General features: G+C 32.7%; 1 protein-coding gene and 1 long non-coding RNA gene across 2 annotated transcripts in view; one reads left to right on the top strand and one right to left on the bottom strand.

Annotated features, from left to right (window-relative positions):
* The window catches only part of ZNF804A (zinc finger protein 804A), a 292307-nt gene that overhangs the window by 196691 nt on the left and 80234 nt on the right, over positions 1 to 15382 (bottom strand). The window lies entirely within an intron of this gene.
* LOC147916318 (uncharacterized) overlaps positions 1 to 15382 on the top strand; it is a 26981-nt gene extending 11599 nt beyond the window's left edge. Inside the window, exon 3 of the long non-coding RNA XR_015553111.1 lies at positions 14970 to 15382. This is a non-coding gene — a long non-coding RNA (uncharacterized LOC147916318). The remainder of the gene's footprint in view (positions 1 to 14969) is intronic.

Here is a 15382-nt window from a genome sequence, read left to right as displayed (position 1 = left end):
ATCAAGAGTGATTTTCCTTGTAGCTCATATTTTAAGATAGAAATGTAGTTGAATTCCCCAAAGGGCCTATAATTACTCCAGATTTACAAGAGTCTAAATTCTGAAGAACTCCTTTGACACAAAACCAACTTATCAAATGAATAATCATTAAATATCTCCCTTTATTCACTCAGAGAGTCTTACTATTAATGTAAGGAACACAAATTCTGGGCTCATATAACTTTAGTGAGGTAGAGTGGCCTTCCAATGCCCCTCAGGTACCTCTAATTGCAGTAATCTGTTCATGGTTAGCAATTCTGCACTAATAGCCTTTTCCCAGGGAGACAGTTCTACAAATTCGTAACATTTCAATTGCCTTCAGATTTTTATGATATTAAGTTGGAGAAAAAAAAAATGAACCTTATTTCGAAGAAAATCAAGCTGTTAATGCCCACTTGATTATTTTAGAAATCTAGTTGCACTAAATGTTTTTTTCCTTTAGATAAAATGTTTCTAAGGCATAATAAAATGACTGGAAGGAGTGGCAGGCAAAGCAGCTAACCTCATTTGAATCAAACTCAATGTTAATTTGCCCTCTTACCAATGATTTAGGCAACAACATAAAATGACTAAAATACAATTTGAAGAAAAAAAGGCATACATTCAAATTGTTTTGGAAAAGTTTTGTGACTGAGAGAAATAGAACATTTATTTCAGCAGAATGGAAAGGGCTCTATTGCCTTCCTCTATTGTCTTATAATGCATCTTTGTAGTTAATCTCTAACATTTTACCCTAGAAACACTGCATATCGTTGGTCATATTCTGTTATAATATCATTTTTGTGACTCTTGATATTCATTCACTATAAAACCATTGGTTTTAGGAGCGTTTAATCACCATTTTACATTAACATATATGCCAATATAAAAAGGCACACACTGCAAAAACGTTCTCTTCTTTATCTCTCTTTCAGGTTAACAGTGACCAAGGGTCCTGTCCATATTGCATACACATATTCACCTACTGTTTAGAATTTCTACAGGTTCTTTGCTGATGCAGTTCTGACTTGGCTCAGACAATGCCCCATGTCAGGTGAGAACTGCCCTCCTCTCATGCACAATACACTTCCAGTGGCAGTTTCTACCGGTCCAGTCTTTTTGTTGATCTTGTTTTGCAGAAATTACTTTCATCAGATCGTCTTTATGTGTTTCAAGGCGACTTTGAATGGATTTATAGGGTGAAACCTGTGGTTGCCATGATGCCATTTCTTAAGTCTTTTCTTCACGATTTAAGCCTATATCAAATATACGTTGCTTATTATTTCAGTAAATCATTTATTTTTAAATTTCATCTCTTTCAAATAGACTTTATATGATTCTTAGTATTTGGTTTTGATTATAGGCTACCTAGAACCTTGGAATGCTTACAACCTGATATGAGCCTCAGGTATCCTGAGAAACAGTTTTTATACAGAAAATATTTTTCAGTAGATACAATGGAAAATGTAGGACTGACAGAAGTATGTTCTACCTATCTGTTAAGTTAAATTTATTTATTCATTTAGTCATTCATGCATTTAACAAGAACACTTGTGTCTTCATTAGGCCAATTGTGCATCTAATAAAAATGCTGGACATTATTTTTAGGAGAAAAAATTGAACCAGATTTAAAATAATTTTCTAAATTTGATTTTGGAATTTTGGTGTTATTCTTATGAAATTACACCAAATATATTTCCATATTCTCTAAGAACTATGTAGTTTGGAAATGATTTGAAGCAACATGATTTTAAAAGATTTCACTTAGTGGTATAAATAAGTACATATACTGAAAATAGAAAAAAGTCACCTATTAAATAAATGCTAAAATAATTTATATAAATTCATTTTATATCTTCTAGAATAATAAAATAACTCAATTTTGCCAGATTCTTTCTTAAGTGGGTACATAAGTCCCTTTCTCATCTCAGATGTGAAGCCAGTTCTTCATATTAAAATGACATATTTCTTCTCCTGTGTATCTCTATTTAAGAGTATGTGCGCCCTCGTGCCATGTTGCTTCGGTGGGAGTACCATCTCTGCTACTTACGAATCACTTGGCTCTTCTATCATCTCTATGACTTGTTTTCTCTTTTATAAAATGAGGATGACAACAATAATAACAGCACCTGTCTTCTTTATTTGTTGCAGACCTGGTGCCACACATAAGGATTCGATAAATGTCATCTACCGTTGTTTATAATGGTCTATTTTATATCTTAGTTGCTCTCATTCAGTCTGCTCAGTGGAATTATTTTGTATGATGATCATGACAACATTAGCTTGATTTTCAGCACTACATTTTTGGTTATCCAGACATGCCACTCAGTGTTACACAGAGTTCCCTGCTAGAACTACTTAAGTAGTGGTAATATAAGAGCTGGCGCACTATGGAAAACAATATGGAGATTTCTCCAAAAATTAAAAATAGAAATACCATACGATCCAGCTATTCCACTACTGGGTATTTATCCAAAGAACATGAAATCAATAATTCAAAAAGATATATGCATCCCCAAGGTCATTGCAGCATTCTTCACAATAGCCAAGACTTACAAGCAACTCAAGTGTCCATCGATGGATGAATGGATAAAGAAGATGTGATATATGTATAGAATGGAATATTACTCAGTCATAAAAAAGACAAAAATCATGCCATTTACAAAATGGATGCACCTTGAGGGTACTATGCTGAGCAAAATAAGTCAGACAGGGAAAGACAAACACCACATCATTTCACTTATATGTGGAAGATAAATAAACAAACACATAGATAAGGAGAATAGATTAATCATTACCAGAGGAGACGTGGGTGGGGGAACGGCAAAAGGGGTAAAGGGGCACATATGTATGGTGATGGATAAAAACTGGACTGTTGGTGGTGAACATGAGGCAGTCTATACAGAAACTGAAATTTAGTGATGTACACCTGAAATTTACATAATTTGTAAGCCAATATGACCTCAATAAAATTATAAAAAAAAAAAAAGTTTTAAAAAAAAAGAGCTGGCTCACAGCTTCAAGTCCAGAGACAGTGTAGGTCTGCAGTTTAGCGTCAGCTTTGGTCATTTTCTGTGCCAATCTCCTGAGGTCATTTGGTTACTTGGATTCAGTGTTTAATTTTCTCACTAATCAATGCATCATTAAGCATCATGATGCCCAAATATTTAACTCACTGAAAGCACTCAGATTAGTATTACCAATGCAAATCTGTTCTATTATTTTTAAGCTGATTCTAACAAAGGTTTAAATGGTAGAGAAGGCTTGGGTAGGAATGCCTAGAATGATATTTGAGAATTCTATTCAAATTCAGATTAGTTTTACTTTGTCTGATTTCATTACCATTTGTAATTACTGATTATAAATATAGCCATATGTGTGAGCATTGTGTAGTGGACATGGATATTTATCTAATCATCATCCATTCCTACTCTCTCTTTAGTCACAGATTCCCAATGCTATCCAGGTGTCCACCTCCATGCACCATGCACATAACTATGTGTTTCATGGTAAAGTGAACCTATACCCAGTCCCAAGAGCGGGCATGGTTGGTTCAGTTCATCTTCCTTGCCATTGATTGGTACGAGAATATTCATGTGAATCAATTCTAATCCATCAGACATGATGGCAAGTCAGCTGGATTGCTTCTACAAAAACATTCTTATCTTCTATAAAAAAGTCATAAGAAAATATATTTTCCCTCTACCTATGGACATTACTGGGTCTGGATATGACACCTAGAACTTCTTCAGATATCTTATTACCAGCCAAGAATGTCGCCAACCCTGAGAGGACCAGACTGAGACGAAGAGATCGTGGGTCATAAATGACATACTTGAGCTGCTGAGTCAACAAACCTCAGAGTCTACCATATTTCTGTAATTTCTATTATGTGTGGTAATAAATTTCCTCATTGATTAGGCCAGTTTAAATGAGCATTTCGTGCTATTTGCAGTGCAAAGCATCCTAAATGATACAAGATGGAAAGGATCATTTAATATCATTTAATCCTTCCCTCACGAAACAGATGAAGGCACAAAGATTCAGGCAGAGTAGGTTAACTCAGCTAACAAGAACTTTTATTTTTAGACTGATGAGTGATTATATGGTTTAAATGGTAGTAGAGAAACATTTCTTTTCAGTGATACGATTGAAACATTTTTTTAAGCAGTTACCAAAGTTATAATTACCCCATCTACAGAAAGGAATTTGGGGGATTAAAATTTAACTTGACAACTTTAAGAATATTAACCTTTCATAATGGTTGAGCTGTTCATGTTCTCCATACCCCAAACTAGACTGTATCATTTGTATACATTATTATGCTGCAGGGAGAAGAATATTAGCCTAGCACTCTCAGAAGACAGGTCTGCAAGTCCACACACACAGTGAAGATGTGCAGTTGAAAGGATTTTGTACCTTTAGAAGACTTATTCTTGTTTCTGAATTAACCAGTGTGAACTTGACTGGAATGACCACTAATTTATCATATATGACAAAACATAGGCCCAAATTAAATCTGAATTTTTCACTGCCTTTTGAAAGCAGCTAAAATTTTTTTCCAAGTAATATCCAAGGCAGAAGTCCAATATATATGTGATATAAAGTAGATATCCTTTGGCTCAAGTGGAGGCAGAGGACCTAGAGCACGCAGGGAATATCAACATCACGCTCTGACGTCTCCTTTGTGAAACCTTTATGCTCTACTAGGGATAGTTTAAAAGCCCCTGAACTAGATAGATGACCTCCCAAGCCCTCTTCTAGCTCTTAAGTTATAAGGTTCTATAAATCAAATGAAAAACTAATTGCTCAAATATTATAAAATGCAATGCATGCTTGATGATTTTTGTATGTGTTTGGGTCATTTTTCCAATGGTAACTTCTCACATTATTTAATTTTAGAAGAACTACCGAACTCTCAGTTTTGATAAGTATTAGTTCTTTGAATTACTGTACCTTGATCAGTGCTTTTTCCATGAGAGCATATCCTGCGGATGATATTATTCTGTGATCTAACACTGTACTTAGACTTATACATTAGCAGATTAAATACAATAATGTCATTAGGTATATATTCCGATTTAATCACCTGATATATCAAATTCAGGAATTCATTTGGATTCTGCAATTACTTCGTCCAGATTCCACCCCACCACGACCAGAAACAAAGATAGGACATACAGTGGGCAACTCAATTGCTTCTTTTCTTCCTCGTTTCTTCATGTGACAGAAAATGGCTTTCTTGAGCTTCATTATTCCCCTCACAAAACTCTTAGGTTCTCTTGATTTTCTGACGACCTCTTAAATCAATATTATGTGGCGTTTAATTCTATATCTTGTAATTTAGCTATAATTTTATAATTGGGAATTGTGTTGATAGAATTTAAAATATAGTTCCTTCTTTCACACATGAAGAAATCATAAAATTTTTTTCACTGTAAAAATTAGTAATACTTTACATCAACGTTATTTATAGTGAATTGCTGGAATTACTATTTATTTTTTAAATCTTGAATGATAATAAACACGCTGAAATACTAAAATAACAATAGCTATTATTTTAGGTTATGGGTGATATCTCTTCATTACATTTGTTTCTACATTTTCTAAATTACTTGCAACAAGTGAATATTTATTTATAATCAGGATGAACAGATATTTTAATCAGCATATTTAATTTTATATAAGCCATTTGATTATAATTAAGTAAAAATGATCGCTTCCTCCCTTGCCCCATCTTTCTTCACCCCCTCTCTCTTGACTAGGGTCATCAGGTGAAATAAAAGACTTTGAGATAAATTTAAATTTCAGAAGAAGAATGAATACTATTTTAGTATAAGTATGTCCCAAATATTTCAAATAAATATTCACTGTTCATCTGAAATTCAAACTTCACTAGGCATACCATACTTTTATTGGCTAAATCTGATAATCCTATTCCTGAGAGCATTTCTTCAATAAATATTAGATTCTGCTTCTAGGAAAACCAACCTTAGGCCATGCCAATTATATACTGTTAGGTTATTAAACATACACTTCAAAACGATATAACTATATATATGCATATATGTACTGATCAATTCATGTAAATATATATATTATATACACATATCTGTATGTTATTTAACAATAGTAATGAATATAGAGCATATATGCATTATACAAAAAATTAGTTCTGGAAGAGTAATTACCAAGCTGCCAAAAGAAGTAATCCCTGGACAAAAAAATAGGATTTATGAAAGAAGTTTGTGGTATCTCCATTTTACACTGAAATTCTCATATCATTTCCAGTTTACAACAGAATGTTACTTTAGTAATTCCAGTGCATAACAATAAAGGTAAAGTTAGTTGCATCATTGATTTTGTCCTCCTAGTAGTTGAATGCTAGCGAGATTTTCTTTTTCTTATTTTGTTTTGCTTTTTTATTTGTTTTTCAAGTCTTTTTTTTTTTTTTTTTTTTTTGCTGAGGAAGATTTGCCCTGAGCTAACATCCACTGTCAATCTTCCTCTTTTTATATGTGAGCTGCCATCACAGCATGGCCACTGACAGACTAGTGGTGCAGGTCCGCGCACAGGAACGGAACCCGGGCCACTGAAGCAGAGCCCACCCAACTTAACCACTAGGCGACTGGGGCTGATCCTTGTTTTGCTATTTTTTACTGTTGATATCCATTGACTCCAAGCTGACATCGTATGTAGCAAAGTGAAAAGGAGTCCAGGAAGACAAAAAGGTATAGGAAAATAAGTTATCAATAGAGAAACACTAGCTACCTGCACATTTAAAAAAGAAATAAAAGAAGAAAAAAGAAAGAAAAAGCAATGCATAGGCATAGATGGGAACTATTGTTTTTTTTTACGTAGATTTAAAGTTAAATATATGTCAGAGCTAAGGCATAAACGTACTGGAGGTCAATATTATGCAACTGAAGTGGAATTTTCCTGCTGGGAATATAGGTAAGTAACAGGAGCCAATTGTAACATAGCCTGCACGTATGAATATTTCCCATGAAATTGGGCTTCAGAGGAAACGGCATGCGTGTGCAAAATAACAAATAGATAAATTATGAGTTTGAGGTTATAAAATACAATATAAGTAGAAATAACCCTGGACTAAGAAGTAAAAAGGGATCTCTGAGATCTAGCTATCATGTCATTAATATTAGATTACCTTGGGCAAGCCATTATGGACGTTCGTTTATTTATAAAATGAACTGTATGTAATATATGGTTTTTAAAGGCCCTCCAACTCATAAATTCTATGACTCTTTAAAAAAGATAGTTGAGATTGCCTTAATATAATAAATTATTTTAATCTTATATTTTCCTCTAGCAATAAAAGGAATATAATAACAGGAAGAAATAAGAACCCTACATTTCAGTAAACATGTTTGGCAGATAAGCAGAAATAATATATGCATTCTGACTCCACAGTGAATTATTATTGTACTTCCTCCCTTAATCTTACAGGATCATACTTTTTCTAAGACTTGTAATAATGACATCTAAATATTTCCCCTGCTACAGGAATAATATTTTCATTTATTAATATTTATATGGATGTCAGAAAGGCATACAGTTTTATAACACCTCAATAATTAAACAATTCATTCTTTATAAGGTGATAACTACGTATATTTTTTTACTATTTGTCTTAAAACATACTTATTTTGGATCTTTATATCTACAAAAGAATATAGAATCCCAGTACTGGGTATTTGCTGGCTAAATGCCATGAAACATTCTATTTTTAGAATGATATTGGTAATCTTTAATGTGAACTTAATTGGTTAAAAATAGATGAGATTGTTAAATGGATCCTTTGTTTAATAATTAAACACACTTATGGGAAAATCAATAAAACAGACAGATCTATGGTGCCAGCATCCTTCAGCTTTCTTTGAAGCTGTAAGAACTCAGGCTCTACTGTGAGACATTGAAAGGACATATGATATTACACATAAATCCTGAGGGCTGCCACAAAACCAGAGTCAAGTGTCAGAAACTATAAACCTCCAGCATCACTGACGAGGAGAAATGCTTATTATTTTTAATACACCGCCATGAATTATTTCCACTGGATAATTTCTTGTCTTTGTGCTCACAATGAAGGCCAAACAGACAGTTATAGGTGGTTGGCAGTAAATCTACATCTGTGAATAAACTCTCCTGGGATCCTGTGACAGACTGTAATGAATTCAACACATGGTGCTAGTCCTGGAGGCAGACACATTCACACCATGAGAGAAGCCAGTTAGGGGTTTCTAATAAAAATTAAGTGCTGAATCAGTGTGTGTGAAGAGTTGCTGCTATTAACTGCTGTGCCCTGGATTTAAATACACACACACACACACACACACACAAACCAGTTAATGCGTATAAAGACACACATTGTTGAACTGTTACTTGTCTGCTTCTGTCTCCTAAAATGTATTTCTATACCCAGTTTTTTAGACAAAGACGTGCTTAATGGAATATCAAGCTTTTAGTAGGTTATGTGGTTCAATTGCCTTTTTAGAGGAAATAACATTTAATATGCACCTTTAGAAACTATCATTCACTACAGGTTACCTGCAGGTTATCTAATGAAGAAATTGTAAAATCTCTCTTCCTGTTTCTCTCATCAGAAAGTATGGACTATTTCTCTGTGTTCTATTTCTCCAGCTGTTATTTCCAAGAATAAAGGGGTACCTGTCCTCTCACTTGCAGTCCTTGGAGAGATATATAGAAAAAAATGTGTACCAAAAGATAAAAATAAATATAAATCCAAAATGAAACAACTAATAACATAGAAATATACAGACTTTTAATTACACTATACCCTCTTACCTATATTAAGAGACAAGAATAAATTCTATATCAAAATATCATAATCAGATTAAAAGTGAAAGTTTCTATCAATATTATATTCAAATCTGATTACTGTTTTTAGAAACACTTGATATTTCACATAGAGGTATGTTTGTGATTCTATGTATTTATGTATGTGTTTATGTATAGATTCACTTTTGTAAACTAATCTGTCTAAATAGAGAAGACATTTCATGAATGAACATGTAAAAGTAAATACAATCAAATTCTGTATCTTAAATATGACCATTTAGAACATATCCCTTTTTTTAGTGGGGTAACATTGGTTTGTAACATTATATAAATTTCAGGTGTATATCACTTTATTTTGACTTCTTTATAGACTATATCGTATTTACTACTTCTTTTTTGTATATGATTTTATATCTCATAGCTATTAGCTCAGAACATGAATCCTGTAATGCATTAGCTTATTCTATTATTGATAGTTTTTTCCCAGTTTATTATAAACAGTGGTACTTCTGGTAAAAAGAGATAGGCAAAGCTTTTGAGGATTTTGTGCTGAGCAAGTTGAAAGATCAGAGTGAATGTCTATTCTAATGTCCTTTGACATAAATCTGTAGATACTAACATAGGCCCTAAATATCACCTTGTTAAAATTATGCAGAGGAAAATCATGACCATCTCTTCAAAAGTACCTACACAAAAGTGGCTTACACAAAGGGCCATGCAGAGGGAGTGGGCCTCACTAAATAAATCTTACTTTAACAAATTATTCTCACTAAATATATCTGAATTATAAGATTATACTCACTAACTGTATCTTACCTTAACAAATTACTGTTGCGTTTTTGTATACAAAATAGATATTATATATTTCCATAAATTATTTTCAAATAAAGTTTTGGTAGAATCTGTTTTTATATGCCTGTTTACACAGTGTAGTTTAACATGTATGGTTATAGAAGTAAATACAAAAGAAAATACGGGGGTGATATTTTTCTAAACCATCCACAGTAAAATTGCACACATTTCCAAAGAGATATTCGCTTTCAGTAGATGGCCCCTTTCAGTGATAACACTAGCGACCAATGCATCTTAATTGAAGATTAGGTAAGGGAGGAACACTTCGGTACATTCAGTAAATATTTGTTGATTTAATGAATGGCTTACTAAGGGAGTGCTAAAAGCTGTTTCTCTGGCATGATTTGAGTAATATTTCACACAGTGGCCTGCAATATCCTAAGAAATTTCCATCATTAGAATTTCTCCTCTGAGTTAAAATATTTTACTAAAAAGCAGTTGTAAGTCTTATAGCTTAACAAGTTATTGCCAACTCACCTAAACTCATTAAAGAATAGTTTATCAAATTATTCATATCATTCACTGTACAAGGCTTGCAGCTGAATCAGTAAAATACAAGGCACAGGGGGATGGATGATTAGAAAGCTAACAGCAATCACATTACATAATCAAGCTTTCCTTGATATCTTTGCAAAATACACAGAGCTATGATAGTCAAATTCTGAGTCCCAAAATATACCAAATGCACAATAGTCTTGCTACCATTCATCTTTCACAAATTCATGGTAGGTTTAATTTTTTATATTGCACCACATTTTTTCTGAGACACTCTTAAACCAGCTACATTATCAATGGTTGGACAAACTAATTTTGATTCAAGTTCACCCTATAGACTATTGCTTATGAAATTTTATACTTAGAATTCATATTATTAACTGGAAAATATACATTTCCTTACTTCTAATGATTTTAAAGAGGTTTTATAAGTAAATTGATATGAATTATTCTTTTAGTAAAATTGTTCTGTAAAAATCTAGGATATTCTACTTGTATATATATTTCCAAGAAAAAGAAAAATCATGCCATTTAATGGCAAACTGCCCAATTCTTTTATTCCTGCATTACATGTTGTTTTACCTACAGCCATGGGTTTTATACCATAGAGTATATTCCAAAGCTACACAGAATATGAGAGAAGAAACAGAATCTAGAAAAATTCTAAGGAGCCACTTGCATGTATCCAGTTTTTGTTATGGAAATCACGCGGAAGGGCAGGACTTTAAGTCTGAACAGGATGTATGAAGAGCTTAAGATTTTATGTTTATAAAAGTCTAATTAAATATATCTAATTATATTACATATTCAAATGTAGTAAAGACTAAATCACCTATCTCTAGAACTAAGTGATAACATGTTGCCCTAAACCATGGCCCTACTGTTACGATCAAACTTTTAAACATAGTCTATCTTCTTAAAATATGTTATTGCTCATCAATAGCTTCCAAATGCATTTTGTTTAAAATTCTTTCAGCAACTCTAGCTATGTTATTATGTATATTTAATAGATAAAGTAACTCGACAGACTGAATGCATATCCAATGGTCACATAATTATTAAAGGATAAGACTGAAACTTGAACAAGTGCATGTTCTTTCCAAGTTGATTCATTTATTTATTTATTTTTTGGCGAGGAAGACTGGCCCTGAGCTAACATCTGTTGCCAATCTTCCTCTTTTTGCCTGAGGAAGACTGTCGCTGAGCTAACATCTGTGCCAATCTTCCTCTATTTTGTATGTGCGACGCCTGCCACAGCATGGTTTGATAAGCCGTGTGTTGGTCTGTGCCCGGGATCCGAACCTATGAACCCCAGGCTGCTGAAGTGGAGCGCATGTACTTAACCACTACACCAACGGGCTGGCCCCACATTTTTATTTTATTGTGAGAAATTTTAGGTGAATATCATTTGAAAATAAATCATCTAGAATATAATCATATGAGAAATCTCATATTTGGAACACAGTTCAATATATGAATAGTTTGAAGTGAGAGATGCTTTGACGTTCAGAAGAATTAACATTATAAAGCAACAATTAGTTAAGTGCTTGAGAGAATGGCTCACTACCTGATAGCTGCCATATTCCTTACATCAATCAGTGTGTACAAGTGTTTATTTAAGGTTAGCAATTATTTGTTTGTATAGAGTGTAGAGTCATATCATATTTATATGATTCTATACATTTGTTGCTTCTTAGGAACAAAAGATCTAGATCTTCTCTCCATAAAAAACTAGAAGTATTTCAATGGTATCAGATATACACTGCAATCTATAATTCATTTCTCTTCTTTTGAATTTTCTTAGAATAGGCAGATATGCAGCATACCCCAAATTGAGATTTTTAAAAGTAGATTTAAAAGTAGTAGATAATAACAACAAAAACAAACACATAGAGATAGAGATTGGATTGGTGGTTACCAGGGGGGAAGCGGGGAGGGAGGAGAGTGAAAGGGATAATTTGGTACATGTGTGTGGTGATGGGTTGTAATTAGTATTTTGGTGGTGAACATGATGTAATCTATGCAGAAATAGAAGTATAATGATGTACACCTGAAATTTTTACAATGTTATAAACCAATGTTATTGCAATAAACAAAAAATTTAAAAAAATGTGTCATTAAGTGTGTTTTACTTTTCAACTTTTTAAAATGTTCCTTTTAGTATGAAGATGCATCATTATTTCATTTAATTGTTCATGATACTTTATCCATTAAAATGATTTTTTTCGAGAGAACAAAAATAACTTTATATCCCTAGGCACATAAACATTCAAAACAGTTTTGAAGTTTCCTTGATATTATGTATCAAGGAAAATTTAAAACACAAAATTATTATAAATAGTTAAAATACTGAAATAAGCAAAAATGACAAATTAATCCAAACTTTCAGCTTGATTTTTGCTAATGGGTTAGAAGGAAGTATGCCTGAAGAAAAGAAAGGGATTTAGCAACTTGAAAGTTTTTTTAAGAATTTTTGATCTTATTATTAAAAGTTTAATAAATTATGCATACCAGATATTAAAACATATGTTGAATTTACTTTGGAGAAAGAGTCAGAGAGAGGGGATTACTTCCATTGGTACATAAATTTTGCTTACAAACTCTGCCTAGCATCCTCAACAGAGAAGAATAGGCGGAAAAAGGTACATGATTCATCCTATCATTAAATTAAAAAGTATTTATTTTGTATTGCATTTATCCTGTGAGACTTAGAAATGCTTACTGAATATATGCTCATAAAATTGTCTTCACATTTGGTATGGTTGTCTGAATATTGCTTTTGTCCTAAAGTATACATAACTTAAACATTTACCATTTTAACTCTCCTTAAGTATACAATTCAGTGGCGTTAAATTGCATTCGCAACACTATATAATCATCACTAGGATATATTTCTAAAACTTTTTCATTACCCCAGGCAGAAACTCTTAATCATTAAGCAATAACTCCCCATTTCAACTCCTCCCAGCCCCTGGTAATCTCTAATATGCTGAATTCTACCATTTCTCTTTTAAACTAAGGCAGTGAATTTTAGTCCTTGTATTAAATCCTTTAAACAAGTATGAATTACAATTTATATTTTGTTTCCTCAAATATTTCAACATATTTACATCTTTCAGCGTTCACTATTGCCTTACCTGTTGTCCTGACTTGACTTTCAATAAATCTTTAAAATGATAACAAATGCTGAATAAATCAAATATAAGTAGGCATTGACCTTCGACAACTTCCAGCAACATATGCACTATCATTTTTCATCATGCAAATACACAATATTTCCCAAAAAAAGAAAATACAGATTTCATACATACAATGGATTGTAGGCTTTATATGCAATGAGTAAAGATATCCAATAAAATCAGATAGAGTTTCATTAACCCTGTAACAAAATAAATTTAGTTTTATCATTTCAATTTTCTCATAACCATAGTAATTGGGTAGTTGTAGGCAATGATATTCTATTCCTTCACATAAACTCAATTTTCTACCCATATATGCTATTTCTGTACCCCTGCTGCCAGGAAATGAAAGGTTCACATAGAAATGCAGGTTCTTTATTCTTAAATGTGTTTACGTTCAATTTTTTTCTGTCTTCATGAGACTGAAAAGCATCCTGTACAAGCTCACAAATCAATCATTCTGCCTTGGGCCAGGATGGATGTAGAGCCACATCTTCAGAGGAAGCTACTTCCTTATCAGAAAAGAATCACGCTAAAGCCATCTGCCTGCTTATCATTACATCTGGCCAGACTTACGTTTTAAAGGAATAGCTAACTAAATAAGGAAGAGAAGATCAGGCTAATAGATATTTCTGGCAGTCAATAAAAGGTTACCAAGGAAAAATAATCACACATACCACAAAAGAAACTGATGAGTACAGGATGTTATCTAGAGCAAAGGACAATGATGAGGCCCCAATTAGATATTACTGAAGACATTAAATGGCACATATGATAAGAGTACTGACAATATTACAAATGAAATAAAGTCTTTGCTATAATAAGGAAACAAATAAAGGATATTTTATCTAATATAATTATTAAAATATTTACCTATATTCACATATCCTTGGATATAATACTATGCTCCTAAATCTAGCATTCTATAATTTTATGTTTTATTATTTTTTTACCTCTACCTTGCCTCTATTTGTATACATTTTTCCACTTAGCAACTCTCCTTTAAGAACCATTCTAGCCTTTGAAGATGAAGAGGAAAAAAAAAAATGATGCCGTGCAATATTCTGAAAAATCAAAGTCTTTGGGGCAGTGATTCAGGGAAATAAAGTACAATAAATTGTGGAATGGGGTTGCCACAGAAGTAAGTTCAAAATGCCTGCTGTTTATCACTATGAGTGTTTAGCATTTGTTTGACCTCCAACATCAAGTATAAACTGCATAGGTGGAAAAGAATACTGAAATCCCAAATGTGAAATTTCGGTTAACAACTTTAAAAGTTGCATAGAACACAGTAGTTTATCTAGCGTACTGAAACTTAGAGAAAATAAATTTTAACATCTCTCAGACAACTAAATTATTTTCAAGAGTAATCATGAAATGAAACAAAGAATAATGTGGATAAAATGTATAAATTTTCCAAGATACATTAGAAACCTCAATAAAACAATTTGGAATTTTTCTCATATTTGTATGTTGGTTGGTTGGTTGGTTGGTTGGTTTTGTATACTCAGTGTTATTGGGATTGTAGTTAACTCCCAATATTTTTTCCTTATAGATGATCATATACCATCTACATTGCTCATGATAATTTCATTCTCTTGCCAGGGATTGGTTCATCAACCCAACCCCAGCCAACGAGATGTGAGGGTGAGAGGGTGAGATTGCTGCTAACAGGAAGAAATGATTCCTCTTCATCTTCTGGGCATCATTATTTAAATGTTCTGTTTGTGATTACCACAATCAACAAGAATGGCAGACTAGAAAACTAGAAGAAAGTTATGTTATTGGTGATATCTCCTTAATTAACCATACCTGGAATCCTTCTAAGCTCTAAAATTCCTGTTACATGAGATAATAAATCACATATAGTTTGACCCAGAATGATTTTGTATTTCTATTGGTTGTAGGCCAAATCATCAGATCAGATATATCTGGAGATAATAGAGAAAAATAAGATTTTTTTTTCTTTTCTGTTTTACTGCATTAATAGAACCAATGTTTAGGCAAAGGCCATTCAT

This window comes from Ceratotherium simum, chromosome 9, assembly GCF_057802395.1.
Source record: "Ceratotherium simum simum isolate JZ-2026a chromosome 9, ASM5780239v1, whole genome shotgun sequence".
NCBI classification, from domain to species: domain Eukaryota; kingdom Metazoa; phylum Chordata; class Mammalia; order Perissodactyla; family Rhinocerotidae; genus Ceratotherium; species Ceratotherium simum.
Note: the sequence above shows the minus strand (reverse complement) of the source record. Positions and strands in the feature narration are given on the sequence as shown.